This window comes from Acanthochromis polyacanthus, chromosome 21, assembly GCF_021347895.1.
Source record: "Acanthochromis polyacanthus isolate Apoly-LR-REF ecotype Palm Island chromosome 21, KAUST_Apoly_ChrSc, whole genome shotgun sequence".
Lineage (NCBI taxonomy): Eukaryota > Metazoa > Chordata > Actinopteri > Pomacentridae > Acanthochromis > Acanthochromis polyacanthus.
In genome coordinates, this window is record NC_067133.1 from 11480304 (window position 1) to 11496328 (window position 16025).

The window sequence follows — 16025 nt, forward strand, 5'->3', positions numbered from 1 at the left end:
TGTGCATTGATCTGCATGAAAACACACACGGGAGAAAAAAAACACATACATTATATAAAAGCGAGTAACAGTATGATGAGGCTGCCACTGCAGTTTCCATTCAGACACAGGGAAAAACACTGCAGGTCTTTTTCCAGGTAGGATGTTAATGACACTCCAGATAACAAGTGAACCACCACAACTACAAACACACTCCACACTGATAAGAGACACAAATAACCATGTTTCATTTAGGTAATCGGACAAGCTGCCTCTTTTGTTTTCCTTTTCTCCTCATTTCAATATAGAACTGAGAAAAACCAGATTACAAAGCGGGGTTATGACCTTTATCTTCATGGACATGAACATTATACTGTTTTTTCGATCTTTAATTTAATCTTACAGCCATGACAGCAAAAAAAAACAATAAAAAGGTATCTGTGGATGCAATGATGGTCATTATCGTCTGGTGTTGAATAAACTCTTCAATGTCAGTGGAGGTTGCTCAACTTCTCATCCACATTCAATAACGTTTATGTTTTCATAATTCACCTACTTATCTGCAGCAATAACTAAAGCTCTATTCACACAGGGCCAGTACTACCTGGGGACGTCTGGTAATTTGTAGTAATTGCAGTCATCTGTGATCTTAATCCTGTGTGAATTTGCCATGTCTGTAACTTTTCAAGTTAAAGTTCCACCACAAATTAACTGCACAGAGGTCTGATGATGATAACAGTCCCACGTAAATTTGTATCTCTCTGATTTTTTTCTCCGTCTATTTCCGGCTTCAGACTTCAGGTGGAAATTCTCACAGCATGGAGACCCATTCACAGAAAGACCAAACTGAAATCCATCAGATTAGCAACATTTTCATGCATGTTTAGATGGTTGACATGCATGGCAACTTGTGGTAAAAAAAAAAAAAAAAAACACCAAAATTTTTCTGTCCTTCTACCAACTCAACAATTATGTGGCAGCGCAGTCATATAATATCCAGAGATAAAGTGGATAAATTCAACTAAAAGGCAAATAAAGCTTATTCCGTGTAAATGCACCACACAGGACACAGAAGTGGGGATAATCTGTAATTTAAAAATCAAACTTGCTTTTAGTGCAGCTGTAGCAGAGAAAATTTTGCAACTTGTGAATATCAGACATTTCACTCATGTTTCAGATTTAGTTGACATGTTAGGTCTTCCAGTCTTGTTTGTTCTAAAATCTGATTTACACATCTTATTTGTCTAATTGAAACAGTCATTCAAACTTAAAATGCCACAACAACCAATATCCACCCCACTTATTCATCTAAAAAATTAATTGATTGCTGATAGTGTTGCCAACTACTGATTAGGAAAAAGTTTAATTTTTTGTATCCCTAGTATTGGTATAGCCAGAGGCGACAAGTTTTCTCACACAAATTAGTTTTTTTCCTGTTTAATAGTGTTCAGTCAAAATTATTTTTATTATTACTTCCCACACTAAGAAATTTAAGTGCTTGTTTAGCTTGATGTTATGCTGTTAGTAAAGTGCACTCTGGGTTCTCTGCAGCTATTAAAATGACTTTCCAGGTGGTCATATCGAGTGGAAACTCTACAACTACCAAAGTGCCAAAGACACAAGTCGCCGCTTAGTCAGAACACACACGTTCAACTAAATCTTTGGGTAGACTAATAGTTCTGATTGTGGATGCTAATTCTACTCCAAAAAACATCATATAAACTTTCAGCCAGATCGTCCGTTCCTAAGTAGTACAACAAGGAAACTTGATATTGACAGACTATCAAATTAGTTGCATTCAGCCTTTTTCAATCAGCTGTGGAAGCATCGTAAATCAAAACCTAATAAAATCTCCAAATCCATGTCAAATCCAAATCCAACTTGATGACAATTCAAGCAGCTCAAGAAAACTGATACAACAGCAGAAGACTTTAATTTAGAAAAGGGCTGGAAGAAGTGCTGTCCAAAGTAGCAATCTAAAGGAAAAGACGCAGTGATTCAACACATTATTCACTACATTGAAATAAGGCACCTTTTAAAGGTTACTGGAAAGAACAGTTCTGCTGTTTCTCTAATCAGTATATTTAAAAAAAACAAACTATTTTCTAAAACATAATTGGCTGCAGATGATCCAAGTGTCTACGCCTACACAGCAGAAACGTCCCTCTCCTGGATGGCACAGTTTGGACTGCTGGTGTCAAACAGTCAAATGATACTGGCTGCATTTTGATTTCAGATGCATCAATTCCAAAAACAGCAACAAATAAAAACTCACTTCAGAGTCTTTACGGCTAAATGAACGCCTGTAAATGGAAGGAAAAACAAGATGTTTATAAGGGGAAGCATTTGTACAAACACAGACACGAAAATTACAAAGCTTTTTCACGAGAGACATTTCAGTCTTGGCTCATCCCGCAAGCCACTTAATTTGATTTAATAAAATTTCAGTTTTTCTCCCATAGGGACCAGCAGTTAAAAGCATTCCCGTGTACTTGTCCTTGAGACCGACCAATGCCGTCATGGCTTTTAACTGTGGCTGCCCACTCTGCATTTCTGTTACTGTTCTACCCACAGCACTGTCCTCAGTCTGCTGTTATCCTGCAGGACAGCCCACTACCATTGTCTTTACCCCCCGAGTATACTGACTGCCCATACACTTTGTTCTCTGTCTCTGCAAGGCAAACAAAGGCTGCTTACTGTGACTTCTCTGAATCTCCTTACTGCATACTAGCCTGATGGTGCTGCAGTGGACGCAGTTTAGACGAAGAAATCTACAGCATTTCTCATTCATGAGTGGATATCATGTCAGCAGGTAAAGTCTTTCGTGAACCCAACATGTAGAAGGATGATGGTGTTAAAAGAAAGACGTTAACATCACCATAGTGAATGCACGTCTTTAGGAATGTTTGCAGACGCCAGGAAAATTTAAAGTCTCTCTCTAGCCATGGGGTAACCTCTTAAAAACTCATTTCTGTGTGTTAAAGTAACATATTTAGAACTTCATTTAATCATGAAAATAATTCCTCCATGTCTTAAAATGACTTAGATGCAATTCTACACCTCCGAGATCTATGAAGTCCCCTCCATCCACTCAGTGCAATTTAACCACACCACCCCATCTATACACTACACACTGGCAAACTGCAACATTAGAGTAATTCAGTCATATATATTTGAGCCGGAAACCAATTTTGAAGAAAAATTATGATACAGGAAGGCTGACACTGCAAGTTTGACAGGACCGGTTCTTTCAATTTTTTTGTTTGTTGTGGTGGTGCAAACGTTGACATGAATGGTTCATAACTGGCTTTTTCCATTCTGTCCGTTTCCTTTGACTCAACTGCATCATCAACAGCATCATAACATCAGTTCTATGAGCATTAAGAAGAGAGAACAATCGAGGGTTAGTTAAATTAGTCTCTAAGGATACTTCAAAAAGTTCTCAGTATCACCAGAAATTATCACAGCAGAAAGATGGCTCTTAAAATTATTTATCAACACTTGCACTTTAATTATAAAGCTTCACTGTCTCTTTGTGGGAGACGGTCGCATCTTGAGTCACCAGAAACTTAATAGCATGTATGACTTCATCCTCATCACTTTAAAAATGGTATACATACACACGTGGACAAAATTGTTGGTACCCCTCAGTTAAAGAAGGAAAAACCCACAATTCTCACTGAAATCACTTGAAACTCACAAAAGTAACAATAAATAAAAATTGATTGAAAATTAAATAATCAAAATCAGCCATCACTTTTGAATTGTTGATTAACATAATTATTTAAAAAAACAAACTAATGAAATAGGGCTGGACAAAAATGATGGTACCCATAACTTAATATTTTGTTGCACAACCTTTTGAGGCAATCACTGCAATTAAACGATTTCTGTATTTGTCAATGAGCGTTCTGCAGCTGTCAACAGGTATTTTGGCCCACTCCTCATGAGCAAACAGCTCCAGTTGTCTCAGGTTTGATGGGTGTCTTCTCCAAATGGCATGTTTCAGCTCCTTCCACATATGTTCAATGAGATTCAGATCTGGGCTCATAGAAGGCCACTTTAGAATAGTCCAACGCTTTTCTCTCAGCCATTCTTGGGTGTTTTTGGCTGTGTGTTTTGGATCGTTGTCCTGTTGGAAGACCCATGACCTGCGACTGAGACCAAGCTTTCTGACACTAGGCAGCACATTTCTCTCCAGAATGCCTTGATAGTCTTCAGATTTCATCGTACCTTGCACACTTTCAAGACACCCTGTGCCAGATGCAGCAAAGCAGCCCCAAAACATTACTGAGCCTCCTCCATGTTTCACCGTAGGGACAGTGTTCTTTTCTTCGTATGCTTGGTTTTTGAGTCTATGAACATAGAGTTGATGTGCCTTACCAAAAAGCTCCAGTTTGGTCTCATCTGTCCAAAGGACATTCTCCCAGAAGCTTTGTGGCTTGTCAACATGCATTTTTGCAAATTCCAGTCTGGCTTTTTTATGAGTTTTTTTCAGCAGTGGTGTCCTCCTTGGTCGTCTCCCATGAAGTCCACTTTGGCTCAAACAACGACGAATGGTGCGATCTGACACTGATGTACCTTGGCCTTGGAGTTCACCTTTAATTTCTTTGGAGGTTGCTCTGGGCTCTTTGGATACAATTCCAACGAGCCGTCTCTTCAATTTGTCATCAATTTTCCTCTTGCGGCCACGTCCAGGGAGGTTGGCTACTGTCCCGTGGGTCTTGAACTTCTGAATAATATGAGCCACTGTTGTCACAGGAACTTCAAGCTGTTTAGAGATGGTCTTATAGCCTTTACCTTTAAGATGTTTGTCTATCATTTTTTTTCGGATGTCCTGGGACAATTCTCTCCTTCGCTTTCTGTTGTCCATGTTCAGTGTGGTACACACCTTTTCACCAAACAGCAGGGTGACTACTTGTCTCCCTTTAAATAGGCAGACTGACTGATTATGAGTTTGGAAACACCTGTGATGTCAATTAAATGACACACCTGAGTTAATCATGTCACTCTGGTCAAATAGTTTTCAATCTTTTATAGAGGTACCATCATTTTTGTCCAGGCCTGTTTCATTAGTTTGTTTTTTTAAATAATTATGTTAATCAACAATTCAAAAGTAATGGCTGTTTTTGATTATTTAATTTTCAATAAATTTTTATTTATTGTTACTTTTGTGAGTTTCAAGTGATTTCAGTGAGAATTGTGGGTTTTTCCGTCTTTAACTGAGGGGTACCAACAATTTTGTCCACGTGTGTAAGTGAGATTTGGGAAACAAGCAAGCGCAAGTCAGGTTCAGTTCAAAGGCACATTTGGCTGCTTCTGCCAACTGTGCTGTTTTTTTGGTTTTCCTCTCACCTAGTGATTTTCGAAAGAAAAGATGTCAAACATTTCAGTTTTTGAGCCTTGAGCTTATATCACTGTCCATCCGCTGCGGATAGACAGTTTTGCAGGACATCGAGAAGGCAGAAAAATGGTGGCTGTGGTCTTTTATGAGTTTGATAAATTAGCATCAGGACCTTCACAGCAGTTTTTTTAAGTCTCATAAGTTCTTTCCCTGGAGGAGGTACTTTTTGTTGTTGCCTTGAAAGAGGTTCTACAGGGTCTATTTTTGTGGTCAGAAAACATTCCAAGGCTTTATGCTGCCCTGAAATGGCTGAAAGAACCCTGAAAAAAGTCTAAATCCATGTTTTTGAACCTGTAATTGCTGCAGTTTCATGATGGAAATGCTCAGCTATGGCATCTGCCGCTTATTTCACTCATGCTGTGTCTTGCAGTGTATGAAAAGGACCAAATGGAAATGCTAATCAGTGGGGGTCTTTAGTAATAAAGTCTCTCTTGTCATCGTCGCCACCAACAAACTACTTCCAGAACTGACAAAGCATATCCCGAATTTGTGTGTAGGTCAAGCTCCAAAACACTGGCTCCAATTTCTCCCACAACACCACCCCCAAACATCTTTCACATTCCCTGTTTGGTGGATGCCCATATTTTTCAAACTCCACACGCCGGCTTTCCGTCATAAATTTGTAGCCTCGAAGCTCAAGCCAAGAAAATCGTGGCAAGGCAATTTTCTCAGTCATGATAAAGCTCCCCCAGAACCACTGAAGACTGCTCTTCCAGAACTCCCAACCACAAGCAAACTGTGTTCATGTGCAAAAAAATGAAGTTCAAAAAAAAAAAAAAATCAGTGAAGCTCTCCTTATGAGGATAATAACATCAAGTGACTGCGAAGTTGCTCACAGGGTAAACAAACGCACCAACCAGGGTTGACATGCATCAGCATTTTGTTCGTAGCTACTTTCTGTGTATCTGCTCTCCACAGCGCCCAAGGATGGATTCTTCTTCGTGTTTTTAAAACAGCATCTTAAAACCAAGGTGTCTGACAAACAAAAGCTCCATCACACTCCATTTTACAAATCCTCTCCCTCCCTGAGCTCATAACTAGCTTCTCTGCTCCCTCAGCTCATAACCACCTATTGTGCTAATCCACACAGTTCACTATGGCCTTAAAGATAAAGCTAAATGATGGGACCTATAGGCTCTAGCTGCTTTACTCACCTATATGCAGACAAACGCATACATGCGAGTGGTCCATGAAAATCCAACTGTAAAACATTTGACACTTCATCACATTTCCTAGTTTCCTTGGGTTCTCAGACAGCTTAATTTACACCAATTCTTGTCTGTTTTTTTTTAGTTAAAAAAGTAATCCTGCTCAATTTCCTGATGTGATGATTGTGTGTCAGGATTTTGCCTACAGTGAGATGCATCTGCAAAGAGGAAGAGGTGAAGGCAGAGGATGACAGGTTTATCACCGCCAACTGAGTCACTCAGAATAGCCCCCAGAGCCACAGCAGGGAGCTCTTACAGACTTTTTCTTTAACCCCCGAGCTCCATGTCGCTCGCACTGCATTTGGTCACTTGTATATGTGACAGCCTCTCTCTGAAGCTCTGCCTTCAACCCTCCTTCCCTCATCCTCCTTGTTCTCCGCCATCTATCTGCTGCATCTATTCCCCACCATGTTGATGGCCTCTTCCAGTTTTCGCTGTGATCCCTGCTGTAATGATGTCTCTCTATCGCTCTCCACATCTCTCCTTCACATGCTCTCTCCCACACTCGGGGTGTCAGAGTCACGCTGTCATCCTTAATGACAGTCTCTCATCTAATTTTCTTTTTTTCTTTTTTACTGCAAGTTCTGACACCCCGGAGATATAAAGAGCAAGCGTGGACTTAGCCGACACTGTGGAAATGCACATTTTTAACATCCAAGCTCTCTAATTGTCTTCGAATGTACATGTCTTTCATTTTATCTCCCCGTTGCCTAAAGCTGGTTGATTCTTTGACTGACTAGAATCTATTTGGGGTGAGCGAGGAAGGCACTTAGGGAATAATTATTATCGCTATTTGCATGAGAAAGCCGGAGCCTTCAGCATTCCGTTCACATACTGCAGCCTAAGATGAGATTAATTTTGGGTTTCTGTCCTATTGATTGTCTCTGATAATGACAAACCATGCAAAGAAAGGGTATCAATCAACCGTACTCCCCGCCGTCTGATGGCTCCGTCTAATTTGGAACCAAACAACAACAACAAAAAGCCACAAAGAGAAAAGAAAAGTGAAAAGGCTTCATCTATGCTATTCAACAGAGATGTGTTTGCTCAATAATATCACTGTGGATGTAAATATAAACTTTTACCTATAGACCGAACAGTGACCTGAGCAACGTAGGGTCGAGTGATTTCACAGAAATTTGTCATTTAGTTCCATTTCTAACATTCCCTCAATAAATCCAGATGTATTGGGCTAGAGGAGGCTATGTTGCATGGAAAGATTAGAATTGTTTAGAGCAAACATTTTTTCCTTCAGTGTGACGACATTCTCTTCAATTTACTAATTAAAGATGCATAATTGGTGAACAAATACAACCTACAGGATTTTTCAAGGCTTCTCTCTGTTTCATAAGAGTTTAACCCCGCCTGAAACGCAGAACATCATATAAAATGTCAGAAATCAGAGGAGCAACAACATGTGCACCTGCACACAACCACTTCGTATGCCAAATTCAGCTGAGTATGAGACCTTGTGATCTTTACAGCTGCAACAAATCGTTGTTGTTTCTTAGCTTTAGCATGCTAATAGAGGAAGCCATAAAAGATGGACAGACACTGCAATTTGTATTAACCCTGTACAGTGTTAACTCACTCTACACATTTTAAATTGGCTTTTTTGCAAGACCACAACCTGCAATTTCTTTGCCCACATGTCACAGACATCAACCAGCCAGTAGCCTTGCAAAAAACAAAATTAGTACAGAAATTTATTTCAACTGGAAAGTTTGGTCCTCAATGTTGACACAAACTTTTTAAATTTGAGCACTGTAACTGTATTACCTTTAATTGCCAAGTGAAGGATAGATATGCCACACATTTGCTGTTGCTGATTTACATTTGAACATATTCAGGTCAACGTAATTTTTATGTCATTTTTATGAAATGGGCTGCACAGTGGATCAGTGGTTAGCACTGTTGTCCAGTGGTTAGCACTGTTGTCATGCACTTTGAATTGTCTTGGACATGAAGGGTGCTACACAAATAAACTTGCCTTACAGCTAGAAGATCCCCGGTTTGCATCCCGACCTACATACATTTGTTTTCTCCTGGTACTCTGGTTTCCTCCCACAGTCCAAAAACATGACACTGTCCCCTGCATTCGCCCAAAGTCAGCTGGGAGAGACTCCAGCCACCCCGCAACCCAAATAAAGATAAAGCGATGGATGGATGGATTTTTATGTTTCTAATATGGCAGCATTTCAGTGCATTATCAGTAAAGCTGTTTCTACACTGAACATGTAACATTCTGTATGTGGACTATTTGTGGAGCAGCTGCTGCAACATTACGCTTCTACTACAGTCAAGGAAAGTAGGCTGCGTAATGCGTTATGTTTCATAATGTGTGCAGCTTGTTACACACAGATACGGGTCATAAACCGTTTGCATATATTTTCTAATTCAAACAACCAGTAGCCAAGAAACAATGACATCATATCTAACAGTTTAATCACCGTCAACGTTTATTTTGCTAGTTAGCTGCTATCAGTGGCTTAGTAACTTTATCCCTCACAGAGTCTACTTGTGTCGAATAACGTTAACATACATTTAATGCACAGATTTGGAACTTTGGAAAACTTCAACTTTCAAAGTGCTGAATTGAAGACAATCCCAATATGAACATTTACATTCTTATTCTACCTGTAATTTCTGTCTTTACTTCATTTCTTCAGTTAACACTGAATGTGTAATAACACACTACTTATGACGCTGTATACTTGCATTTAATTTCCTAGAAAATGCACATTCTACATGCTGTTTTACATGCTAAGCTTGTACTTTTCCACTTATGCTTATATATTAGGACATATTTTTCTAGCTATGTTTATATATACATTTTATTTAGATTTCTAAGACTTGGAATGGGGTCAACTGTAACGTAAGCATTTCCCCTCGAGCATCAATTAAGTATTTTTGATTCTAATGAAACACAACCCTACACCATGTCTGCACGGCGGATGGAGCATGTAAAAAGATATTTTCACTCCATCTATGATATGCATATGCATTTTCAGTGTTCAAAATTACAGCCAATGACTCACTGTTTACATTTTTCCAAATAAGTCACAAAAACGCAATTTATGCTATTGTTTTGTTTTATCTGTCGATATACCAAGGTTTAGACCAACTACATTTCATGTATCTTTACCGTACCATTCTTAGAAGAAATTAAAGCTATAAAGTAATAATAGGGTTCAAGATAAACAAGCCGAGGCATTAAACCACACAGCAAAGGCCACATATCCAGAGAATATTTACTGGCATAAACAATCGGCTAACATCCCCGTTCTTAATATATATATATGTGAATGTTTTTCTCATTTGATTTTCAAGTAAACCAATTCCAAATCTACTGCATATCACTACCAAGATACGAAATTAGATCAACAGTGACAGAAAATTGTACTCCTTTAAGTGAAATTTTCATTACATGCGTGTTTATGCAGGATTTCTAGTGAAGCTGCTCGGTGCATGTTCACAAACATTTATTCCTCTATACCAACACGGAACAGAAGATGACTAATTTCTCGTCAGCTGGCCTGCAGCTCTGTATCTGTAGTGGTATCAAATGCTCATTTATATTTATGCACACAGAGCAGAGCAGTGTTTGGAGCTTTCCATAAGTGAACAGATTTGATTATGGTAAGAGTATGAACGCCTTAGGACGACTCGGAGCGTAGAAGCCTCCTCGTAGCAGGGAGTTGGGAGTACAATGGTGTAAATGCAAAGCAGAAACCAGTCGATACCAGCTCAACTAATGCACCCAAACCTGAGGCTGTGAGATATGGGGAAGTCTGCTGCACTCTGATTCCTGTAACCCTTGACCTTGAGCCTTTGTAAGCTGCTACCACAGCTTTAGGGCTCACAGAGCTCACAGGCAAAGGTAGAACTGTAAATATTTCTGACCGAGGGTAAAAAGGAAGAAGCACATACAGGCGTGAAAACAGGATGAGAAGCGGAGGCAGTACAGTGGAGGAGAGCGGTGATGGGGCTGAATAACAGCCGTTATTCAATTACTTGCAGCTGTAAACACAATGTGCTGTGCATTTTTCCTGGGAAAAAAACATCTGGTGCACAGAACAAATGGTATGTTTCTAAGGATACTGTAACAGGAACAGCTAAGCAGCGTCCCTAAATTTACATAATGAGTACAGCAGTATAAATAGAGATGTGGCCCATAGACATTAACCCTCTGAACCGAAAAGCCCACCTGGGGCTCAGAGGGTTCAAATTATATTACTATCATAGCAAGAAACTGAAAATATAGGAGGAATCTTTCCAACAGCTCATGAATCAATCATGACTTTCAGTTTTGTTGGGAAGAACAACCACATCAAAGACATTTGATCAAAATCACATTATTCTACATGTTCAATTGAAAAATTTGCATTCTTTGACACAACCATAACCATTTGTGACTCAGCTGCAACTAACAGGTATGCAACAAAATTTCTGGGATTTTTTTCAGACTATATGTAGACAGATCAGAGAGGATGCAAGTTTAGGAACAAATTAAAAGCAGAAATAATAAAATATTTATCATACGTAGCTGTGACTAACAGTCACATGAAATAATTTTGGAAATTTTTGGCAAAACTGAATGGAATTGCAGGCCGTGTTTACATATAGATGTAAGTAAAGCAGGGAAACAAATCAAGTCAAATACAGTACACAGTGTCACCATTTTTGGTTATTAGGTTATTATGTGTTGATTTTTTTTTTTGTAAGATAATCTTTTTTTTTGTGCTGCACAGTGGTTAGCACTGTTGCCTTGCAGCTAGAAGATTTCCAGTTTGTGTTCCGGCCTGGACCTGGGATCTTTCTGCATGGACTTTGCATGGTCTTCCTTTGCATGCATATTATAACTTTGTCATACCGCACAAAAAACAGGTGCAGGTCTTTAAATTCCAGTGAAAATTGAGTCCACAATGAGCAAAAATGCCTACAAATTGTTTAGGATTCTGAGAATAAAGAGCAAAGAAAATAGTCTTGCCAAGCACACAAAGAATCTGAAAACAGATAATTGGATTAACACTTAATGCCAATTAAATGTTCTGAAAACACAGCACAGTGAACACATTCTTTAAAAGTTGGCTTTTTTCATTTGATGATTTCAATATTTCAAACTAGTCATCAACTTTCAGACCTGTATTTGCCTGGAATCTAGTCGTACATTTATTCTGTGTGAACAATGTTTCAGTCAGGAGAACTGTGCCCTGAATTCATCTCTTCCTCCACTTCATTTTCCATCGTTAAAACAAGAGATGAATCAGAATATGTGAGAATGTGCGTCATTTAGGCAAAGCAGTCAATTCTGTCTACACTTTTATGCATGTGTAGCACGAAAAAACATTTCCTCTCCTTCTTACTTCGAGGTGTTTTTCACTTAGACCAACATTTTCTCGCTAAGGATTTGTCACGAGTCCAGGTTGTTTCGCAGGCGAGTCAGTTTATCACATCACAGGTGAGATGCACACATGCCAAGCAGAGGAAAATATCACCATGCAGGAAGGGAAGCGCACACTTTAAGAGCTTCGGCGGTGTCAGTTTGTCACATGGTGAGCTGCAAATCCCTGCAAATCATAGATTATTCATCGGCTAAAAACTATAACACGGATGCTGCTGCAGGGATGTCTGCTTAGTTGAATATTTCAGCTGATGTGCGTTATGTATGCATGCATTTAATTGCTTATTTGGATCAAATTAGTCAAAAAGAGGCATATGAGGGTATATTGACATCGTACAAGAGTAAGAGGATAGTGAAATGCCAGACAGATGAGGAGGAAAATGTCCTTCACCAGTGACCTTGTGCTGAGACAGTGAGAGCTGAGGTAGCATCTCAAGAATTTATCACCACACATGTTGTAACCTAGTATTCATTCAGGATGCAAACACACAGTTAACATGAAAGCAAATTAAATGGCAAAGCATTTTATACCAGGTCACCGAGGAGGGCTTGTAAACTGCAGGCTTCTGTCACAGTTTTAATTGAGTGAAAATACCGCATTGCAAAATCAATATGTACAGTAGCAATGAAAGAAGCACAGAAGAGTAAAATACACACAGGGCACAAACACACTTCAACATTTACTATGAAATTAAAATGAAATGGTGATTGCATTATTTCCCTGTAATTAAGTTGCAATCATCATCCATCAAATCCCACACCGATTTGTCATTTTGTTCAACAAAAGAAAGAAAAAAAGCACATTTTCGACTGATTAACACACTGGTGTGGATTTGTTTGTTTTGTAAAATTGCAAAACAACTGAAGATTAAATGAGAGACAAAAGGAGTTGCATTCAAATCTTAATGTGACAGAGTCGAAAGGAAAAGATTAAAAAAAAAAACAAGGACAAAAGAAAGTAAGTGGTGGCTACAGGGAAGAAAAATCAACTTCAAAGGCTAAATGCAAGGAATAAGAACATTTAAAGAAGATGTATTTCTCCTTTCCTGCATACATTGCTATATCTGTGATTTTTTTTTTTTTTTTTTTTTACTATTTTCTAATCTAATAATCAGACTCCATTTCATTTGGCCTGATGTTCTGCTCTTGTCAGCTAATTTCTCATTTGTAATGATGGTATTTTCTTTCATCTTGTCTTAACCAATAAATATATAGATATAAAATCTATTCCTGCAGTTTGTGCAGCTTTGGCAGACAGTAATAGCTTTTTATTCCAGAAGCAGCCTTATTCTGCCAACCCAGAGTGGCTAAAACCCATGACAGATGGCTGCTCTGTGAAAATTGCTAAGGTAAACTAAGCACAACCAACTATTTTTGCAAAATTTTCCTCATTTACATCAAGGCTTCAACATGCTGGAGAGGGTTTGTGGTACAAATTGACACAATATCAAGGATATTTAGAGCAACAGTGAATCCAACATGTTTTCTTGTTATAGCTGAGAACAAAACAAACCACAATAACTCCTAAATTTATCCACCTATAACAAAAAGAGAATTAGTGTAAACTGCAGATTGTACTTTCGGTTATCTCAAAACTGTAGCTTCCACTCCTTCAATTAACTCTCTGAACCCCGAAAAGATCTTTAAAATATTACCAAAACTACACCATTTGTCAACTAGAAATTGTTAAAACAACAAATTGGCAGATTTTCTTTGAAGTACTCGTCTGTGGTGTGACGTTCTGTTGAAAATTCTTGACCATACCTACACTTAAAATCAAGATTTTATCCAAATCACTTTATTCTACACATTTAAAACAAAGAGCCATCAAAAATAAAACACCTTCATAAATCGTAATCAGGAAAAGCAAAAAAATTCAGTATTCCTCAGTGCAACTGTGAAGCAACGACTGACTTAGCAGAAGCCAACAGCCATGTGGCAAAAATCCAAAGGCTTTTTTGGCTAAACCAGGTTGAACTGCAGGCTGTGTTTGCATAGCGCAAATAGGAGACAAGTACAAAAAGAAATTCAAAACGTAAGTAGTAAAGTATCTATAGTATACACCAGCGGTTCTCAACCCTGTTCCTCAGGACCCACTGTCCTGCATGTTTTAGATGCTTCCCTGCTCCAACACACCTGATTCAAATGTCAGCTCATCATCAAGCCTCTGCAGAAGCCTGATAACGAGCTGATCATTTGAGTCAGGTGTGTTGGAGCAGGGAAGCATCTAAAACATGCAGGACAGTGGGTCCTGAGGAACAGGGTTGAGAACCATTGGTATACACAGTCCCCATGTTTCCCACGTGCTGGTAGCACCTGTTCGTACATGTTGAATTCAGTTTTTTTCTCAATTTTTGGAAAAGAAATACACAAATTCAATTTCAGTTTTTGCAGTACTTATGAATCATGGCATCATAACTTTATTATACTGCACAGAATACATTTCTGAGCGCTCCTACATCTAGTCATGGTTGTGCTGTTTCCACAGAGGTGCAGGACTTTATACTGCAGTGAAGAATGAGCCACAGTGAAGAAGAACATGGAAAAAAACTGCTTGGGACTTCATAGGGTTAGCACACACACGTAATGAAATCTGAAGCTCGGTAGTTTTAGGTTTCTTGCGGCAATGCAGCTCATGAGTCGTGGTTTACATGGGTTTTACGAACTTCCAATTTCTTAATTGCAGGACCATATTTCCTAATGTTGTGGTTAATCTCCTGCACTGGTGATTCAACCAGGAGAATTTCATGCCAATCAGCACCGTACAAGTGTGAGTCACGTTCATGCCATCCATGTGGAAAAATGCGTGGGATTCTTACTTCAGGAATCAGAGGTATCTAAAATAGCTCCTCTAACTTCACAACTCTGTAACACCTGACCTGTTTGAAAAACTGACAATATGTGGTGAAACAGAGGTCTGTAATCAAAGCTTGACCTGGCATGTGATTCCATTCTTCTATCCTTAAGGCAGGGATCTATTTTTAGTCATGTGGTCAGTATTCATGCAGATTTGGCTCCAGAATCAATTATAATCAAATCAATCTTACATATTCTGTATATGTAAAATTACAGGTTGAACAGTGGGATATGCCAATCAGGAGGATGCAGACACTTGGTTTTAAGGGTGAACATGCATTTTGGTGGGAAAGTGTTTGTTCAACGAGGCTGCAGCTGCGTTTTCAAGCCTTAACCAACCCCAAAGTGATGAGAAAAGTTGTTAAGATTTCTGCTGCCTGAAAGTTGCATGTAATTCCAGTATTGTTGGTTCTGTCTAGAGATGAATCTACAACTGTGCTCAAATCATCTCCAATTTTATCTGGGCAATAGACTGCAGAAAGACTTGTCAGACAGAGATGTGCAGTCAATATTTGAAAAGTAAATGTTGTTGATCAAGATATCAGAAAATGACAAGCAGATCTCCTCGAGGGTGTCATTATTTCCCTACACATTAGAAAGAATACCTCTATTGGCAGTCATGCTCAGACATGTCAACTTAATCTTTTCCAAAGTACAACTTAGGAAGCTGCTCCACAGCTCCTTCATATTTTAGCATTCCGCGCCAGCGCCACACAATAACACAGTGGCTGCACGTAGAGTGCTCTGCCGAGGAAAACTCAGGGAGCAGTCACTAAAATGCAACAATCACTCACTTCATCGTGTAGCTTAATTACCTTTTGTGCTCTGTTTTGGATTTATTAGTAAATGCCCTTTGAAAGTTCCTCATGGAGCTTAATGAGCTTCAGCTACAAGTGCAACGAGATTTTTCTTCAAAGAGGACAATGACCTCATGTAAATGTTGCCTCCAGGTCTAACTGATATGCACAGTGACACCAACCATGAGCACAGGTGGAGGCCAATCAAGGATGATGTAGCTGCTGATATATGCTCTTCAGAGTAGTGTACTAAAAAGTGAGTTGAATGGGATAAAGAGTAAAGTCACTGGTTGCAAAATCACAAAGGCGATCGCCATGATAACTGATGCTACACCAATAGCCTCCCATGGAGTAGGTCATGTTTAGAGTTTGGGAGA

General features: G+C 39.1%; 1 protein-coding gene across 1 annotated transcript in view; it reads right to left on the bottom strand.

The window, feature by feature from the left end:
• Positions 1 to 16025, bottom strand: part of asic2 (acid-sensing (proton-gated) ion channel 2) — a 530460-nt gene that overhangs the window by 482148 nt on the left and 32287 nt on the right. The window lies entirely within an intron of this gene.